The sequence below is a fragment of the Panthera leo genome (assembly GCF_018350215.1).
Source record: "Panthera leo isolate Ple1 chromosome Y unlocalized genomic scaffold, P.leo_Ple1_pat1.1 chrY_random_Un_scaffold_78, whole genome shotgun sequence".
NCBI lineage: Eukaryota > Metazoa > Chordata > Mammalia > Carnivora > Felidae > Panthera > Panthera leo.
This window is the reverse complement of record NW_024962232.1, coordinates 334,284-353,343: the sequence shown is the minus strand read 5'-3', so window position 1 is coordinate 353,343 and position 19,060 is coordinate 334,284.

Here is a 19,060-nt window from a genome sequence, read left to right as displayed (position 1 = left end):
AACTTCTAATCCCACCGATGAGGCCCTAGCCCCCGAAAGAGCCGGATGCGCGCAGAAAGACAGAGGTAAATCAGTGCACTTGGTGGCGCGACGACACATTTTCTGTTGGCACTGCTGGGGGTGGACGCTGCTGGAATCTGCTGGGTGGAGGCCAGGGATGCTGGCAGATATCCTGCAGCAGCCAGAAAAGCTCCCGTGGCAAAAAGTAATCCTGCCCAAAGTGTCAACAGTGCTGTTGTGAGAAACCGTGATGCAAAATTGTGTTCATTGCAACGATTTCACAGTTGAGGCAGAGGAAAAAAAAAAAAAAAAAAAAAAAAAAAGGAAACGGCCTAACTTTCCCAACATAGAGACTTGCTTTAAATGCATTTAATAACTGGAGAATGTCAAATTCAAATACCTTTTAAAAAGTTCACTTTTTAGGAAAATTTAATGGCATGAGAAAATGTTCCTGGTATATTGCCGAGCAAACTGGTCAGTGATTCCCAAGGGTTCTGGAGGAAAGATGGACAGGCGAGCCTCAAGGGAAATACTCCAAGTGACACTGTAATGGTGGATGGATGTCACTGCACGTCTGTGGAAGTCCACAGATGTACAACACCGAAAATGAACCCTAAGGCCAAGTGCAAGCTTTACGGTTAATGACAGAGGATCCCCACCGACCCAGCGCCCATACCTCCTGCACCCTCCCAGGCAAGCTGCCAATGGGAGGAATGGGGGAGCAGGAGGGAGAACATACAGGGGGAGCCTTGGCACTCCCCACGTGTTTCTCTGTGAAACCAAAACTGCTCGATGAGTCCATTACTTAAAATAATGATAAAGGAGGTTACGGATATCACGCTGCCTGTTCCACTGTCGCCTTGATGACATCAAGACTCCTCACTCAACCCCCCACCACCCTCACCTTCCAGGAGGATGACTGAGGACTGAGGACAGACACTCCGCCGGAAATTTGGAAACAATCACCTAAGTGCAGGAGTGACGGCCGGGTGCCTCTTCAGATGGGGAACTCACAGCACTGGCTTCCCTCTGTGTCTTCTACCATCAAGGTGAGAAACGTGTGTCTCTCTCTCCCTCTGAGTGTTCAGCCTCTGGGGAGGGGTGGCGCTGGGCCTCCCTCCCCTCCAGGAGGACGCGGGGCTCGACCACATGCATACTGCCTAGCCAGGGGCCAGGCCGCCATTGGCCTCCCCAGACCGTGGGAGCCCGGGTCATTCGCGGGGGAGCTGGGCATTCCAGGGGACCTGCATGAAAGGGAGACTCCCTCACCCTCCCGCGCCAGCTCACTGGTGCTCTGTGCCTGGGCTTCTGGACATGAGCGCCTGGGCTCGGGGAGGGTCTGGGCAGCCCAGGGTCCTGTGTGCAAACCACATCTCAATCCCTGAACCAACTCCCCAGGCTAACAGAGACTCTCGAGGCATCTTGCAAGCACGTGCCTGGACACATGTGCCCGCAGCTGCGAGGAAAGAACCACAGACTGAAACATTAACAGGACTCACGCAGTGTTTAGTTTGGGAAGGTGGAATTGTGGTTCACTTTCTCCCCAACATTTTGTTTTAAAAATTTCAAGCCTATAGAAGAGTGAAAAGTACAACACTCACTTGCATCTTTTGCGTGTGTTTTATGTATCTACGTGGATATATAGATATGGGACATTTATAAGTATGTATATAGAAACACATTTATAAGTATGTATATAGAAATATTATATATGAATATATATAAATTATGTAAATGTAATATATAAATATTTATAAAATAATTACGTAGGGAATTTTAACAGAAGAATCACGTGTATGTGTGTATACATAAAGGCGCTTTTCTTCTTTTAGGCTGAATTGTTAGAAAGCTCCTTAAAGACACCACATCCTCTACCCCTGTTACTTAAGCATTGAGCACCTTCTGAGACCCAGGGCATTCTCCAGTGACATCCCTGGCCTTGATGTTGACAGGTTGGTCCCTTGCACTTGGGGCCCACCTGTGCGGTCAGGAAGGGTTCCTCTTCCCTCCCTTCCCACCCCAGCCCAGCCCCCTCCCCCCTGCTCCTGCCAGTCTCCCTAGGATCACTTTCCTACTGAAGCACCTTCTCATGGATCCTCTGCTCAGAGTGTGCTTCCGGACACCCTGACCCAAGATGCACCTCACCAAGAGAGAGGTCACTCCACAAATGAGCCCTTGCAATTGCAAGACATGCTTTTCTTTCCGGTCTTCTATTTCCTTCTTGTGTTGTTATCTAGGTTGAATTTATGAAAGGAAAGCACACCCAGGGCTTCTCATGGCAAATAAGAAACATTCCCAATGTCCTCAAATATTTGAAGGCAGCTCAGGAACTGTGGAGGTCAGCGCCAACAGCTTCTGGAGGCAGCTAGGCTCGTCACTGAGGAAGTCACACAGGGAGAACATGTTGCTATTTCACGCACGCAATGCAGAGACTTGCCCCTGGAGACCACACAGGGCAAGCCCCCATCTGAGGCGTGAGTACATCTGCAGTAACGCACGGGGGCCCCTGCCTCTGGAGACAGCCTACCGTTTGCTGAGCTACTGCCGACTGCTGGAGATGCTTTTCTCCCTCCTGGCTGAACTCCTCTTCGGTGCCAACTCCACCCTTGGACCACAGCTCTGGTTTCCTTTTTTTTTTTTTTTTCTTTTTAATGTTTGTATTTTTTTTTTTTTATTTTGGAGGGGGAGGAGAGGGGCAGAGAGAGAGGGAGACACAGAATCCGAAGAAGGCTCCAGGCCCCGAGCTGTCAGCACAGAGCCTGACACGGGTCTTGAACCCATGAACCGTGAGATCATGACCTGAGCCACAGTCAGACACTCAACCGACTAAGCCAGCTACATGCCCCAACTCCAGCTCTGTTTTCTAAAACCACAAGGGGAACAAATAATCCCTCCTTTCACATACAAGACTTTCAGAGGTGGCAGAAAGCAAGCTCTCCGGCTCCACCTTGTCCCCATGCTGGGTGTATGTGGCCTCGACCACACACTGTTCATTCCCTGATCCGGCAAACGCTTCAAGGGCCCACCATGCATCAGACGCCGCGGTCAGTGCCGGAGACAGAGTGGTGAACCAGACAGGCAACCTGAAGCTTATGAACCAGTGTGTAGACAATGAGCATCTGTTCCTCATACCGCGGGGTCCAGTCCCACAAAGTAACCCTGCAGAACTTCCAAGCCAAAGACAGAGAGAAGACTCTTGCACCTTTCTCCTTAAAACGTTCCCCAGGAGTCTTCTGCAGAACACAAGATCCCAAGAGATGCTCCCCAAACAGAGGTCCTAGGAGCACGTGAGATTAACAAAGGCAGTCACATACACTTCTTGGGTCACAGCACGTGGTGTGTTACCAATTCAGCATCTTCCTGTTGTGCAACATCTACTTGACTGCTTTTAAACATTTTTTAACACTTATTTGTTATTGAGAGACAGAACATGAGCAGGGGAGGGGCAGAAAGAGGAGGAAACACGGAATCCAAAGCAGTTTCCAGGCTCTGAGCTGTCAGCACAGAGTCCGACGCAGGTCTTGAACTAACCGTGAGATCATGACCTGAGCCAAAGTCGGACGCTTAACCAGCTGAGCCACCCAGGTGCCCTTATTTGACTTCTTTTTAAACCAGTGTCTCCCCAACCTATTGGAACCACACAACTCAGTCTTTTTTTGGAAGAGAAGTTTTCCTGTTTTATCTTTTGCAAGTAGAATGCCTTGAAGCATTCTTGCTTTGCCCTATCCTTAAAACTGGAGACAAAGTAAAACCTGGGTAGGCACTTTCCCTTCCCCCTCCCCACCTCAGGGGAGGAGACAGGAAGTTGTGTGCTGGAGCCAGGGTCTGCATGATCAGCAGGAAATGAGCAGCAGGCCCTCTGGGCACATCATGAAGGCCTCCAAGCAGGAGTCCCTGTGTCCTCGGGAAGCGACAGGAGATGGGGCAGACAGATTGGTCTATCCTAGGCTCATGGTATTGGCTCAGAGGGGGCTTTTACCAGCATCCACTGAGACAAAACAACCACCTGTGTGTGACGGTCCCCGGTGATGAGTTTGGCATCGAGAGTCGCTTGGCCTGATTGTCACTGGAATCAGGCCCTGCAGGAATGCCCATCACCTCCTGCCGAAACCACTGCCAGCTCACAGCCCCTGGTCAAGCATCCCAGGCATCTGTGGAACCAGGATGGGGAGGGGGCCGCCCCAGCATTACCAGGACCCTTCTGGTTGTAAGTGACAGAAACTAAACACAGGCGGGTTTATTAAAGACAAGAATATTATTGGTTCCCATGACCCGGCGACTCAGCACCAGGCTGGCTACAGGGGGCCAACCTCTGCTGTCAGGTTTATGTTCACATCCATGGACTACACTCTGGGGAAGTTCCCCTGGTGGTGACACAGTGCACTGGCTCCTGTCCAGGTGAAGAGAGAAGCCTTTCCTGGGTGCTGAGCACAAGTCCCAGGGCCCACTCAACAGGCCAATGAGTGGAAGAAGCTGTCTGGCTAGGCCTGGGCCAAGTGGGCTCTCTGTGGCTGGGGTGGAATTAGCCCCACCCAAACCACGCAGACAAAGTGTGGGCACAGAGTGGTCCCCCAAAGGAAATTGTGAGTACCCTCACCCCAACACCCAGGAGTGGTGTCCACTGTAGGGGAAGGGCATACCTACCCGCTGAACCAACCGTGTCAAAGACACTGGAGGACAAATCAGATCTTTACTGTCACTCCCACACCTCAGCTTCTTCCTCAATACCAAGTCCCATCTCGCCCTGCTTCCCCCAGTTGCCTAATGATTACCTTACAGAGAAGAAAGATGGGCCCAGGACTATGCATGCTTAACAATCATTTCGATGGTGTCCAATTCAGGGTGGGAGCAGACCTCCTCCTGGAGGGGACCCCTCAACATGCCCAGAACCGGGGCCCCAACTCTGCAGGAGGTCCGCAGGACAAGGCAGGAATCTGAGTGTGCAGCCAACGTCCCACATAATGCTGACGCACGTGGCCCTTGAACAGTGCTTTGAAAAAGCCAGGCTGAATCCATGGAGAAGTGACCAGGGCCTGGGAAATTGTTTCATATCTTTAGAAGAACAAAACAGCCCGAGGATATATATGCAATGCACAGAATCAGAGGAAAAGAAGGGTGTGATGCAAGATGAAGGAGGGCTCTGTTACTGAGGAGAAATGAAGACGTCTGAAATACCTCCGATGCCATGCTCCGAGGTAAAACAATGGAAAACCCCCATCACTGGGAGAAACTGAGAAATGATGGAAATGGTTAGATGGGCGGTTCGGTCCTCTCTGGGGAGTCAGAAGATCTACTTTGGGGCCCAGTCAGCTCTGTTCCTCAGTGCAGAGAACTTCAGTGCATGAGGACCTTGCCTTGGGCTCAGATGTGCCCACTTGTTAGGGTTGGAAGACCAGGAAGTAGAAGCACTGAGCGTGATGATAGAGTCCGGCATATAGACACACAGGCATGTCTGCCTGCCTCGTATGGTGTGTGTACACACACACACACACACACACACACACACACACACACACACACGTGCACCCTGGAAGAATTCCATTAATTGCTGTGATATGAGAATTTGAAATTTGTACTTTATTTTTATATAAATAAAAAACAAAAAAACTGCAAGTCAGGACGGACCAGGCTGTTAACTACATGCCATAGTAACAAACTGTTTCCTGAATATGGGGGCTTAAAACAGCAAAGGTTTGTGTCTGAGGAAGCAAAACGCTGTCTGCGGGTGGGTGGGAGCTCTGCTCTGCTCTCCAGTGGGACCCCTTTCCGGCACCTCTGCTGCTCAAGGCAGTGGAGGGAGGGAGGGCCTCGTGGATGTCACACCAGCAGTGGAAGTGACACGTGCCGACTCCACTCACAACTCCCGGGCCACCTGGGGTGGTCACCTGACCCCTCCCCCCCACAACAGGGAACATGCCAGGAAAGGTAACTCTAGCAGATACACAGACAGGGACCATATACATAGATGTATTTCTACCATCTACAGAGAAATGAGTATTGCTTCGTACTAACGACTAGTGCACTCATAAACAATAATAATATGTAGTATATGTATACATATCATATTGCCTGTGTATACAGATAACATTACATGTACATATACTTACATGCACAGGTGTACGTGCACACGCATACTCCCCTCTATGCATATGTGTGGTGTGTGTGCACATGTATGTGAGAGTAGGAGTCAATTCACATGGCTTAGTCCACAATAAGCACTTTAAAAAACTAAAAATGAATTATGATCCCAAGCCACAGGTCCTTCTGCAGACCTTGGGCAGTGTCTAACGCCCCTGCACTGCCCTCTCCACACTCACTTTCTTGAAGAGGGGGTGGGTGGCAGGACATCCTGTCCCTGGGTCAGCTAGAGAACCGCTCCACGGGCTACGCACACATTAGCGGGCCTGGCGCCGTGCCAGGTACCAGATGTGGGGCTTTGGCAATGTGAGCTAGCCCCCGCCTTCTCGAAGTTTATGTCACACTGCGGGGACCGATAATGTGTGAACAAACCCTCAGGTAAGACACTCTCCAATGGTGATAAATGCTCTGAAGAAAATCAACCAGGGACTGGGGGAGGGGGAGGGGAGGTGGCAGCAGGTTCATTACATGGACAGGCAAGAGGGCTCTCTGAGGAGCTGGTGCATGAAGGAGGTGCCATCGCAAAGAGGCGTGAAGGGGCGATTGGGGACCTGCATCGCTCGCCGGGCAGTGGATCCTGGAGGATGTGTTCGCAGGCCCGGTTGGGGGCAGGCGAGCTGCCAGAAGCCGTCTACCAGGGAATTCTGCCCAAGTGGGGCTGCGAGCGCTTCTTGGCCATCTTTGTCTCCCCCCCACCCTTGCTCCTTTAGACTCCTGCCCAAACATGTGTGGGACCGTGCGGTTGGCCATGAAGGATCTTCACTAAACAGCTCCCACCACCCTGAGTGATTGCTTTCCATTTGAGAAAAATAACCACATAGTTCAGCTCTTTCCCAGGCAGCTCCCCGTTCCGAAGAACCGCCTGCACATTAAAGCTTTCGATGCATGGTGCCCAGCCTGCTTAGGCCTTCTTTATGGCCTCATCAGCAGTAACTGGACGATTACAAAGGCTTCTTCTGTTTTTACAAACAATGATTTATTGGACCCCTTCAACTCTTCTTTCCCAAGTCTGGGTATTACATGGGCATGTTTTGCTATAATTGAATTCCTAGATTACTGTCAAGCCAATTGTTTTACCCATCCAATCTGTAACAATGCGTTTTTATTGTCTCTTGTTTTTTTTTAATTAAGCTGGAAATAGATGTATTCTATGAGATCCAGAAAAGAAATAAAAACAGCCCTATTCTCTAGTCAATCCACCCCAATCAGAGGGACTCTGGAGGAGGGAGGTAGGAATCTTCAGTGAGCTCTACTTAGCGTGGAAGAAGCCAGACATTCTGCGTTTGTCCACCCCACACTCAACAGGTATTTATTGAGCAACTACTAAATGCTGGCCACTGAGAAGGACACAGTGGTGAACAGGACAGGATGAGACTATCCTCAAATGCTTACATTCTGCTGGGACTGACTTGTAACAAAGAAGTAAGTTTAAAACAGTAAGATGGCAGTGTCCTTTATAAAGAGAAGCCAACAGCATGCCTGATAGGAAGTGACAATGACTGAAGGCTATGGAAATCAAGTGACCACGTAAGCCCTTTGGAAAATCATATTGAGATGAGATCAGAATTAGGAGGGCAGAGCTAAACCAAGGAAAACAGCACTGATGACAGAAAGAAATAGCAGGTTCAAAGGCTCCGGGGCAGGGAAGACCTCAGCAAGTGTTAGAAGTGGCAGAGAGCAGGGAGAATACAAGATGAGGTGGAGAAGCTTAAATGGAGTTGAATTTGCAGGAAAAAGGAAAAGAAGTGTCTTCTGGGAGCAGAAAGGCAGGGAGGAGGGGACTAGGGGGGCTCTGGAAGCAGCCCCAGCCTTGGCTGTATCTTAGGGGCACACCTGTGCAGTACGCCTGCTTCACACTGCAGACCTCTTGGCCAAAGACTCTTGCGGTCCAGGACGGGCATAAAACAGCATGGACCTTCATGCTGGGACGCAAGCACTCTGGTCTAGTGACCAGTGGCCAGAGCAGTTTCCTCCACGTCTGGCTACAGCCTCCAACAAGGGAAGTTCTCCAAAACCCTGACAGAAGCTGACCCCCAAGAACAAGTGTGGCTGAATTTTCCTCTCACCAGGAAGGATGAAGGCTCAGCTTGTTCATTCCTTTGATGGCCAGAAAGTAAGGGTGTTACTTCACAGTTGGCAACCTGATGAATCCCTGCTGCATTTGTAGCCTTGATACTAGAATGGTACCCAGTGTATCTAGGTGCTCAATAAATGATTAAAAGAAAGACCTGCCTGGATTGAAGACTTGGCTGCTTCTCCCACCCCCTCAAGGTGGCCGCATGCATCCAACGTTCCTTCTCACATCCACCCTGCACCCACGGCTCGCCCACATTCGAGCACACCCACTGCCCCTCCCTGGGTCCCTACAGAGATGGCGACCACACACTTGGGGCCTGGGCAGCATGAAGCCTGATCACTTTCCTCCCTCCAAAGCCCCTTTCTCTGGCCCTCCTGCCCCTTGCTTCTCACTAAGCCCTTGGAAGTGAGCTGCATTCTTTGACCTTGGCCCAAGGCAGGGTCTGTAAATCTTGCCAGGCTGCTCAGAGATTTGGTTCTGGCCTCAGTATTTGACTTATTTCCTACTTGCAACTTTTCTTCTTTGCAGGTATGCTGTGAACAAAAGTAGTGCCCTGAACATCCTGTCATTTAAATCAGGGTCCACCTAGCATGTCTAATCAAACATATGGAAGCACTGTGTCAGCAAAGGCAGGTTCCAGCTGTGGCTCCAAGGCCTGGGGTCTGGGAGGCCAGAGCTCATCAAGCTAGGAAACAGGGCCACGGCCAGCACCCCCTGGGGCCACCCTCCACGTGATCCCCATCTTCTGTTTTGGTCTCTGTGTCTGTTACTGGATAGGAGGCCAGGGAAGTGAGCGGCTTCAGAATCCAAAGGCCCTAGGGTGATGAGGGTTCAGGCAGAACATCTCAAAGTCCGTGGGTGTCACGCACACCCTCTTCCCAAAGACTGTCTGTCTCCCTCCCTTCTGTCACCTTCCAGCATCGTAGCTTGAGTAAGTGGCAGCTTCCAGAGGGCACAGGAAAGAAGCCTGTCCATTCTACATGCATGCACCTCAGGTGTCCAGTCCTCCTGGTATTCTCTTAGCTACTCAAACCAAAACGTGTGGGGGTCTCCAGTGCCTCCTTGCTGGCCTCTTCAATCCACCTCCCTGCCTGAGGTGCCTCCTGCTAACCAGTGCCAGACTGCAGCTTGACTGTGCGCACGGCTTCCTGACTCCACATTCAGTGACATCACCCAGGCAGCTTGCAATCAGCCAGCGGTGAAGTTGTTTGTGTCATGGAATTGTAAAACTCATCATGTTTGTTTTTAAGACTGCTGGCTTACCCACGCACCACTTCTACATCCCAAATTAGTTTGCCCCTCCCCGTCCCCACCATGACCACCTGACTTCAAGTTATCACCTCTCACTTCAAAAACGGCCTTCCCCCATTCCTGCTCCTTCCAGCACACTCTCTTCACTGCAGTTAAAAAGGAAGATTTAACCTAGATTGGGCTGTCATATCCAATCCTTGCTTAACTTCCTACTAAACTTATAAGAAAAGTCTAAGCTCCTACCTGTGTCACAAGACCTGAGAGATCTGATCCTGTTTATCTCTTCCCTCCCCCTGTGGTCCCTGGGTTGCACCATGCTGGCCTCCATTCTGTGCTGGACCAAACTGACTACCCCCTTATCTCAGGGCCTTTGCACATGTTCTATCTCTGCCTAGAACATGCTCACCAGCACTTTGCCTGCATGGCTTAAATGCTACATCTTCACAAGGTACTTCCTGGACCAGGTTTCTACTGGATGGCCACATACATCCAATGCCAATTCACTCTATTACTGTTGATTTGGGTTTGCTTATAGCACCTTCACCAGTCATAACTCTTTATTTGCTTCTTTATTTTGCCTATAGTCTGGAAACTCCCTCAAAATTATAAGCCCTCAAAGGATAGGAACTATGTCTATTTTATTGTGCTAGGTATCACTATAGTGTGTTACCTAATAGACACCCAAAACAACATTTATTGGATGGATGGATGGATGGATGGATGGATGGATGGATGGATGGATGGATGGATGGATGGATGGATGAACATGTCCTCAGAGCAGCTGAGAGACTAGGGGATCTGAACATGGAAGCCAAGGTGAGGCTTTAAGAAGGCTAGAGCCCTTCTGAAATCATGGAAAATCTTACGTATCTGTAGATTTTCTTTCTCAGACCCTTCCAACTGTGATCCAAAAACAGCATCCTGTATTGAAAATCATGGGAGGAGAGAGCTTTCCCTGGACAATGATCACCTTAGAATCGGTCTCTGCCTTACACTTAGCTGCTCACTGGACCTGGGCTCAGTATCATGAATAGAAAGTCAATAACTCTCCAACAAAGAGTGCTCACCAGAGAGTTCTTTGGCTGTCTACTGGGACCTATGGCTGTGCACAAAGAGCAGGTACCCAGGAGGAACTTCTGAAATGGTTTGAGGCAGGCCCGTGCCCTTGCTGAAAGCATCACAGCCTCCCAGTGCGCTCAGCAGAACCTAGAGCTGGGGACGATCAGACGCTGGCACTGTGTGGCCTCGACAGGATGCAGGCTGGATGTCCTGGCATCTTGGGGAGGAATCGGGAATTGGGGTGGGGGGGCACTGCATTGACATGGTAGCACCTGGAGGTCTGTACCACGGATTGCCCCCACTTGTAGATCAATACTTCACGCCCATATTGATGTCTATTGGTTTCCTCACTGACAATCAGAAGTTCCAGAGGAAGTGATAAACATTCTCCAAATAAAACAGACAACAAGGAAATCTGAGCATAGGCACATTAAAAAAAAGAAGAGGAAAGATTTTCTTTAAAATCATAAAATGTTTATAACAATAACAGATAATGGAGTAGCATTATCTTCAGAATGCATAGGTAGCAATTAAATCTCTGTTGGGCAAAATGTCCCCTACTGCCCAGGGGACCTCAGAACAAAATCTCCTCTGTTTTGATCTCCTACCCCCGTGATTATGGAAGCTGCAAGGACTTGGCTGGGGGTGGCAGAGAACTCATCTATTAGAAACCTTAAAAACAAAAGAAAAGAAAACATGAGAACGGGACTCAGGAGAGACTGATTACAAGGTAGCTCCAGATGTGGGTAGAGGAAAAAAGAATGAATTTTGCCAAACTGACAGATCTCCTGACCTGTAGCTCCCTGAGGTCCAGCTATGATTCCCTATGGATAGGGAAAATTATGGTGTCTCTCTAGAATTTTCCCCCTTGACACATGGCAGGTCAACTTTTCCCAGTAGGAAGCAGATTTTTGCAATAAAGCATTTTGATTTTAATGTATCCTTGTGTAAATTGGATACTCTGAGTCTAGACCCTCATATTTTTTAATACTTGATGGGTGGGAGTGGGGACATGCTGCTATTTTAAATCTCTCAGCAATTTTCTGAACCATCTTTGGAAGGGAAGACTGCTCTTTTATTTCCAAAAACAAACAAAAAAAAATCATTTCAATGAGCCCTTTGACTTTACAAAGGAGAAGCCAAACCCCTATTTGGGAATGGAGAGATTCTAAATAAGGAGATGTGAAATAGCCTTGCATGATAATGTGAAGTGTGTCACTGCTGTGCATGGAACTCACCTTTGAGCTGGGAGTGTAATGTGGGAGATGAGTCTAGGACTTTGTGTGGGGGGCTAGGGAGAAGCGGGCAGCATTCTTTCTGCTGATTCCAAAATGCTGCGGTTGATGGCAGGCAAGAGGTGGGTCCTGGGACTGGTGCACGGAATGCAGAAACATGGTATCAGGTTGAGGGTTAAAGAGAAGCACATCTAGCAGGGACCCGCGGCTATGGTGGACCTGGCTTCAGATCACAGCCTTCTTTCAACTTTGGTCCCTCCAAGCTTTCCGTGAAGTTTTGATAAACATGAAAGGAGCCTGATTTAATCCCACTTTAAGGAAACAGAGGAGGACCTTAACCCTTCCGGAGAATGTAACTGCAAAATGCTGGTGATGTGTGGAGGGCAGAGCATTGGTCTGTCTGAGAAGAACAAGTACAGTGGATGTCAATGGATATAATCCTCCTCGGTTCCCTTCCCTGTCTTCATTCTTCTGGCATTAGAACTTCTCTTTCTAGCCTGAAGCCCTTTACACACCAGACTTAGCCACTCAGAATGTGGTCTCCTACTGGCTCGATCCTGGCCAATGCAAAGCTTCCCTGGGACTTTCCCTGGAACCATCAGATGCTGGCTGAGAAAGTTGCTGGGAAGTGCTGTAAGTACAGAGGGGCTGGTAGCTGGCTTTGGTCCATGTACGAGAGAGCCCCGCTGAAGAGGAAGAATGGTTGAGTTATTTATTCCTCTGGTATCCTCTCTGCTCCACTGTTGCAAGCTGGCTTCATCCTCCTTCTGAAGCTCTCACTTCTGCCATAGCTCCCTACAGCTCTCCTCCATGGAGCCCTGTAACTGCCCCCTCCCCCACTCCTTCAGGTCCTGGGATGGAAATGGTTCTCCCATTATCACTAGCCTAGGGGTTCCTCAATGTGCCGCTCTCTGGACAATATCTCTGTTGATTCTTCTGTTTTGCCAGTTTGTGGTCTATTTCCTTCCTGAAGCCTGATCTAGTAAAGATTGGCCTCTGTGGTCAAACAAGAAACAGGCCCTTCTGTTGTCAGCTGGACAATAATGGGAGTTAGTGAGCCCTAAAGAATGGAGCAGTTAGGAGCCACTTGTGTTATATTCATGACAAACACAAGTTATGAAGTGTGGTCTTTGCTCACAGAACCTCCTGAATTCTGGGAAGTAACCACATCTATCTGAAGTTGCCTCTAAACTTCCCTTAGCATGCTTATCTAGGGCTTGCCCGTGCTGACTCTTAAAAACCAGGCTGAGAGAATGACATCAGCAAGATGGTAGCACAGGAGGTCCCCTGTTCATATCCACACCCCCCCACCCCGCGCTCAGCAATAAAAACCTGGCATCTATCCACAGACAACAGTGCTTTTCTGGGAGCTTTGGGATCCAGGTAGGAAATTCTGAAACCGTATGCAGTCCAAGCGCTATTTTGAGAATGGGGGCCCATAGCCAGGTGGCTGACTCACTGACTGCAGTCTCAACTATATACCCAGAAACAGGTCCATGCCTCTGCAGGCTCAGCTATAGCGCCATCTGCCATCTCTCCTGTCACCAGCCCCATACGTCAAGGGCTCTGGGAGAAGTTATACCCATATCTGCACTGGCTAAGAGGCCCATAGACCTCAGTCCCAGCTGTGTACCTTGAAATGGCCAGCCCTTCTCAGCCATACACCAAGATCAAGTGGGGATTTTCCTTGGGAGACAACGATGGTTCGCTATGTACAAATCGACACAGGTGTTACACTGTATTAACAGGATAAATGATAAAAGCCATATGCTCATCTCAACAGACACAGATGAAGCATTTGACAAGATTCAACATCACTTCATGATAAAAACTCTCAACAAATTAGATTTGGAGGGAATGAACTTCATCGAAATAAAAGCCATATATGATAAACCCACATCTAACATCATACAATGGTGAAAAGCTGAAAGATTTTCCCTAAGATCAGAAACAAGACAAAGATGCTTACATTAAACCTAGTACTGAAATCCTAGCCAGAGCAATTAGTCAAGAAAAAGAAATACAATGTTTATAAATCAGAAGTTAGTTTGTCTCTGCAGATAACATCATCTTACCTATAGGAAACCCTGAAGACTCCATCAAAAATCTCTTCAAACTAAATTCAGTAAAGTTGAAGGATACGAAATTGACACACAAAAATCAATTACATTTTTATACACTAACAACAATGTGTCTGAAAAAGAAAATAATCCCATTTATAATAGGATCAAACACAATAAAGTGCTTAGCAATAAATTTAACCAAAGAGGTGAAAGATCTGTGTACTGGAAACTATAAGATATTGGTGAAAGAGACTGAAGAAAACGTGAAGAAATGGAAAGATAGCCCATGTTCATGGATGGGAAGAATATTGTTAGTGCCCATAGTACTTAAAACAATGTGCACATTCACTGATATTCCTACCAAAATTCCAATGACATTTTTCACAGAAATAAAGAAAACAATCCTAAATTCACATAGAATCACAAACACCCAGAAAGCCAAATCAGTCTTGAGAAAGGAAAAAAAAAAAAAAAAATGGAGTCATCACACTTCCTTATTTCAAACTGTTACAAAGCTATAGTAATCAAAACGGTATCATACTGGCAAAACAAAAAGAAAACAAAATCAGACACATAGACCAACAAAACAGAATTGAGAGCCCATGGGGTGCCTGAGTGGCTCAGTCGGTTAAGCGCCTGACTCTTGGTTTCGGCTTGGGTCACGATCGGCTCGGGTTTTGTAAGTTTGAGCCACGCACTGGGCTCTGTACTGACAGTGTTGTGGGGGCTCCTTGGGATTCTCCCTCACTCTCCCTCTCTCTCTTCCCCTCCCCAATTCGTGCTTCCTCTGTCTTAAAATAAATAAATAACCTTCAAAGAAAAAAAAAAAGAATTGAGTGTCTATGAATAGACCCATGCATATACTGTCAAGTAATAATATGTGACAAGGGAGCAAAGAACACTCAATGGAGAAAGATAGCATCTTCAATAAATGGTGTTGAGAAAACCGGATATTTTCATGCAAAAGAAGGAAGTTAGGGTTCCTATCTTCTCCCATTCACAAAAAGTAGCTGGACATAGATTACAAAGATTTCAATGTAAGATCTGAAACCATAAACTCCTAGAAGAAAACATAAGAGAAAAGCTCCTTGACATTGGTCTTGGCAAGGCTATTTTGCATGTGACACAAAAAGCATAAGCAACAAAAGCAAAAATTTAAAAAAGCGGCACCATATCAAACTAAAAAGTTTCTGCACTGCAATAGAAATGATCAGCAAAATGAAAAGGCAATGTACAGAATGGGAGAAAATAGTTGCAAAACATGTCCCAAATAAGGGGTTAATATCCAAAATATTTCAGAAACTCATACAACCCAATAGCAAAATCCTCATCATCCTCATCATCAACATCCCCTTTAAAAATGGGCAAAGGACCTGAATGGATATTTTTACAAAGAAGCCCTGCAAATAACCAACAGATGCATAAAACAGTGGTCAATACCACTAAACAGGGAAATGCACATCGTGGGAAACCACAATGAGATATCACCTCACACTGAGTAGACTGACCATCATCAAAATTACAAGAGATAACGAATGTTGGCAAAGGTGTAGAGAAATGGGAAGAACCCTCGTGCACTACTGGTGGAAATATAGATTGGTACAGCCGTTACCATGGAGACATTACCAGTACAACATGGAGTTTCCGCAGAAAGTTAAAAATAGTATTTCCGGGGCGCCTGGGTGGCGCAGTCGGTTGGGCGTCCGACTTCAGCCAGGTCACGATCTCGCGGTCCGTGAGTTCGAGCCCCGCGTCAGGCTCTGGGCTGATGGCTCGGAGCCTGGAGCCTGTTTCCGATTCTGTGTCTCCCTCTCTCTCTGCCCCTCCCCCGTTCATGCTCTGTCTCTCTCTGTCCCAGAAATAAATTAAAAACGTTGAAAAAAAAAAATTAAAAAAAAAAATAGTATTTCCACATGATCCAGAAATTCGACTTCTGGGTATATACCCAAACGAAACAGAATCACTATCTGGAAGAGATATCTGCACCCCATATTCGCTGCAGCATTATTCACAATAGTCAAGACATGGAAGCAATCTAAGTGCCTATAAATGCATGAGTAGATGAAGAAAATATGCTCCACAGGCAGACACACATTCTCTCTGTCTCTCTGTCTGTCTCTCTCTCTCAAGCATTACACACACACACACACACACACACACACACACACACACACACACACACTCAAAGTGGAATATTATTCGGCCACGAAAAGGAAGAAAACCTTGCCAGTTGCAACAACATGGATGCACCTTGAGGGCATCATCCTAAGTAAAATAAGTTGCATGGAGAAAAGAAGATACTGTGTGATCTCACTTATATGTGGAATCTGAAAAATCCAAACTCCTAGAAGCAAAGTAGGCTGGCAGTTGCCAGGAGCTAGAGGCTGGTTACATGGGGAGATGCTGGTCAAAGAGCATACATTTCCAGGTGTTCGATGAATAAGTTCTGGGGATCTAACATACAGCATGGTGACTATGGTTGATAACACTACATTGTACACTGAAATGTTGCCATGGGAACAAATCTTAGATGTTCTCACCATAACAAACAAGGGAAGTCTGTGAAGTGATGGATGTGTTAACTAACTTTATTGTGGTTATCATCCCACAATATGTAGGCATATCAAATTATCACAGTGTACACCTTAAGTCTGCACAATTGTATAGGCCAATTATATCTCAACAAACGTGAGGAAAAAAAGAAAAATAAAACCAGACCTGCCTGCTGAGCTCTCATTTAGTAGCAAACAGTAGCTCACGGGTAGGAAAGCTGCTTCGTCTCTCAAAGCTGAAAAAATGGCAAACACGTGCAGACACTTGTCGTGCACACGCACTGACTCAGCTCATCCCCTTCACCCCCATCCTACAGATGAGCAAACTGAGAGACTGAACCACTGCGCACGCGGACTCAGCGGGTGCTGAAGAGAAGCAGGATGTGCTGAGCCTGGTGCTCTCCAGCATGCTGGTGGTCTCCTCTGCCTGTGTGGACATCCCTGTTTTTTCTACAAGGAACCAGCTTGTTTAAGATGCTGGCAGGTGGATGAAAGAGATCATTCCCAATGCCTCTTGAACACCTTCATTTAACTAGATTTGGGACCGGGAACAGTTTGCAAACTGGGTTCAACACCCGAATGTTTTTTTTTTTTTTTTTCATTCATTCTTTGAAGTGAAAGTCACAAAATGTACAATTAATCATTGTAAAAATGAGTAATTCAGTGGCATTTAGGACTTTCATAATGCTGTGCAATCAGCACTCTATCTAGTTCCAAATATTTCTGTCAACTCCAGAGAAAACCTGTACAATTTAAGCAGCGTCTCTCCATTTCTCTGCTGGTCTTTGTCAATAAAGTTTTATTGGAACACAGCCACACTTACTGGCTTACTTGGCAACTACCACCATTCTTGTGCTACAGTAGCAGAGATGAGAAGATAACAGTGGAGACCTAATGGCCCACCAAGCCAAAAATATTACTGTCTGGTCTTTACAAGAAATGTGTGAAGCCTCTGAGCAGTGACTTAGAGCACTAGCTTTGATGTGGGTTGGCATCCTCACTCATCGCTTTGCCGTATGACTTTGGGCGCCTCATTCGCACTCTGTGCCCAACTGTGCTCCTACACAAAGCAGGCAGCCAATCTATGCTCTGTGCTCTGCATGGAAAGCACTTAGCACAGAGCCCGGCATTAGGCAAGCAATCAATGGTGGTCAGTACTATTATCTTGACATTTGTGCCCTTATTTGATGTTCCAAATCACCCTGGGAGCCCAGAAAGGAGATATCTTTGTCTCCATTGTGATGATGGGGAATGAGGGCTTGAAACGGATCGGAACTTATTCAGGTCACGAACCAGTGACAGCCACAGCCACAGCCACAGCCACAGCCATAGACACAGCCACAGCAAGGGCCTTGGGCTCATTCTCCAACCGCCTACACCCACTGGTCACTGTGTGCAGGGGCAGGAAGCAGAGAGAAAGAGCATCAAACCCAAAGATCCAACTCGGATGTGTCCCAGCCCTGCCAGGCTCTGGGAATGGCGTGTGCCAGTTTGGGCATCTCAAGAACGTGCTGTGCACCCAAGAGTGGCTTCACCTCATTTCCAAAGTTCACGGATGTTGCTGACAGAGCGCCCACCTTGCAGAACCCCTGGCTGCCTGGATGTGGAGGAGATGAAAGAAAACAACGTGTTTCTATTTCATCAGTGTCCTGCTCTCCTGAGCCTTCCTTCCTCTGGTCACATTTGCAAATTAAAATTAAACCCCACCAGGAAAGGGCTCCTCTCCCAGGCTTCCTGCTGAGCTGGCTTTGCTCTCTTTGAGGTTTTCAAAGCTTCTCTTAAGCAAATTCTTTAAATCCTCTTCCAGAGCCTTGATGTGTTCACAGGGCAACTGCTGCTGGCTCTGGGGTAAATCCAGCACTTTGTAAAGTTTGGGGGTGGGGTGGGGGGGATGACAGTTCAGCTGGCCCTGCAAAAAGCCATTTTTTTTGGCTTTTTGACAGTCAGCACAGCCCTGCAGCCAGAGACCTGCTTCCTCACCAGCCAACAGAGGGAGGAACTGGGAATCGGTCAGATGATAGATGGCAATGCTCATTTCCTGGCACTTGAGCTATGGTGAGGGCTGGAGGGGACACTGGGGAATCTGCCCTAAGAGGTGAGAAAACAGCGAAATTCAGTCCTGCCTCTAACCCCTGCCTGAGGGTGTTTGCACAAAGGCAGGCAGGAGTGGTAATACTTTTAAAAGTTTGTCAGAAGCCAGAGGTGCTGGGTTTGATTGAAACTCCACGAGCCTCTTACTTAGCAAGTGATTTCTCATCCCCCCAAACACGTGTGCACCTCCTTGTCCAGGAGCCACACGGGTAAGTGGCCAGCCAGCTCGCGCTTGGAGTGGATTCAAGCGCTTTCATCGTGCCAGTTATAAAAACCGTAATTTTGATTCTCTGACCAAGAGAAGACCACAGAGCCCAGGTTACTCTAAATTTCCCTCTGGAGACCCCGGCAGAGGCTTTGCTGACATGATTTGTCTTTGTCCAGTGCCACGCAGGCAGGCCCAGAATCACAGATCACCGCTTGTGTCTCGTACACACAGGGGAGGCCAAAGACCTGTGCCTTGTGTGACGAAAGGCAACGTGATGGCTTGGTTGGGGTCGGCGGCATGGGACAGGCCAGCTGAGCCACTCCAGACCTATGGACAGACAACTGAACATTCAGGTGGTAGCACCCTCTCTTCAGCTTTGGTTGCTC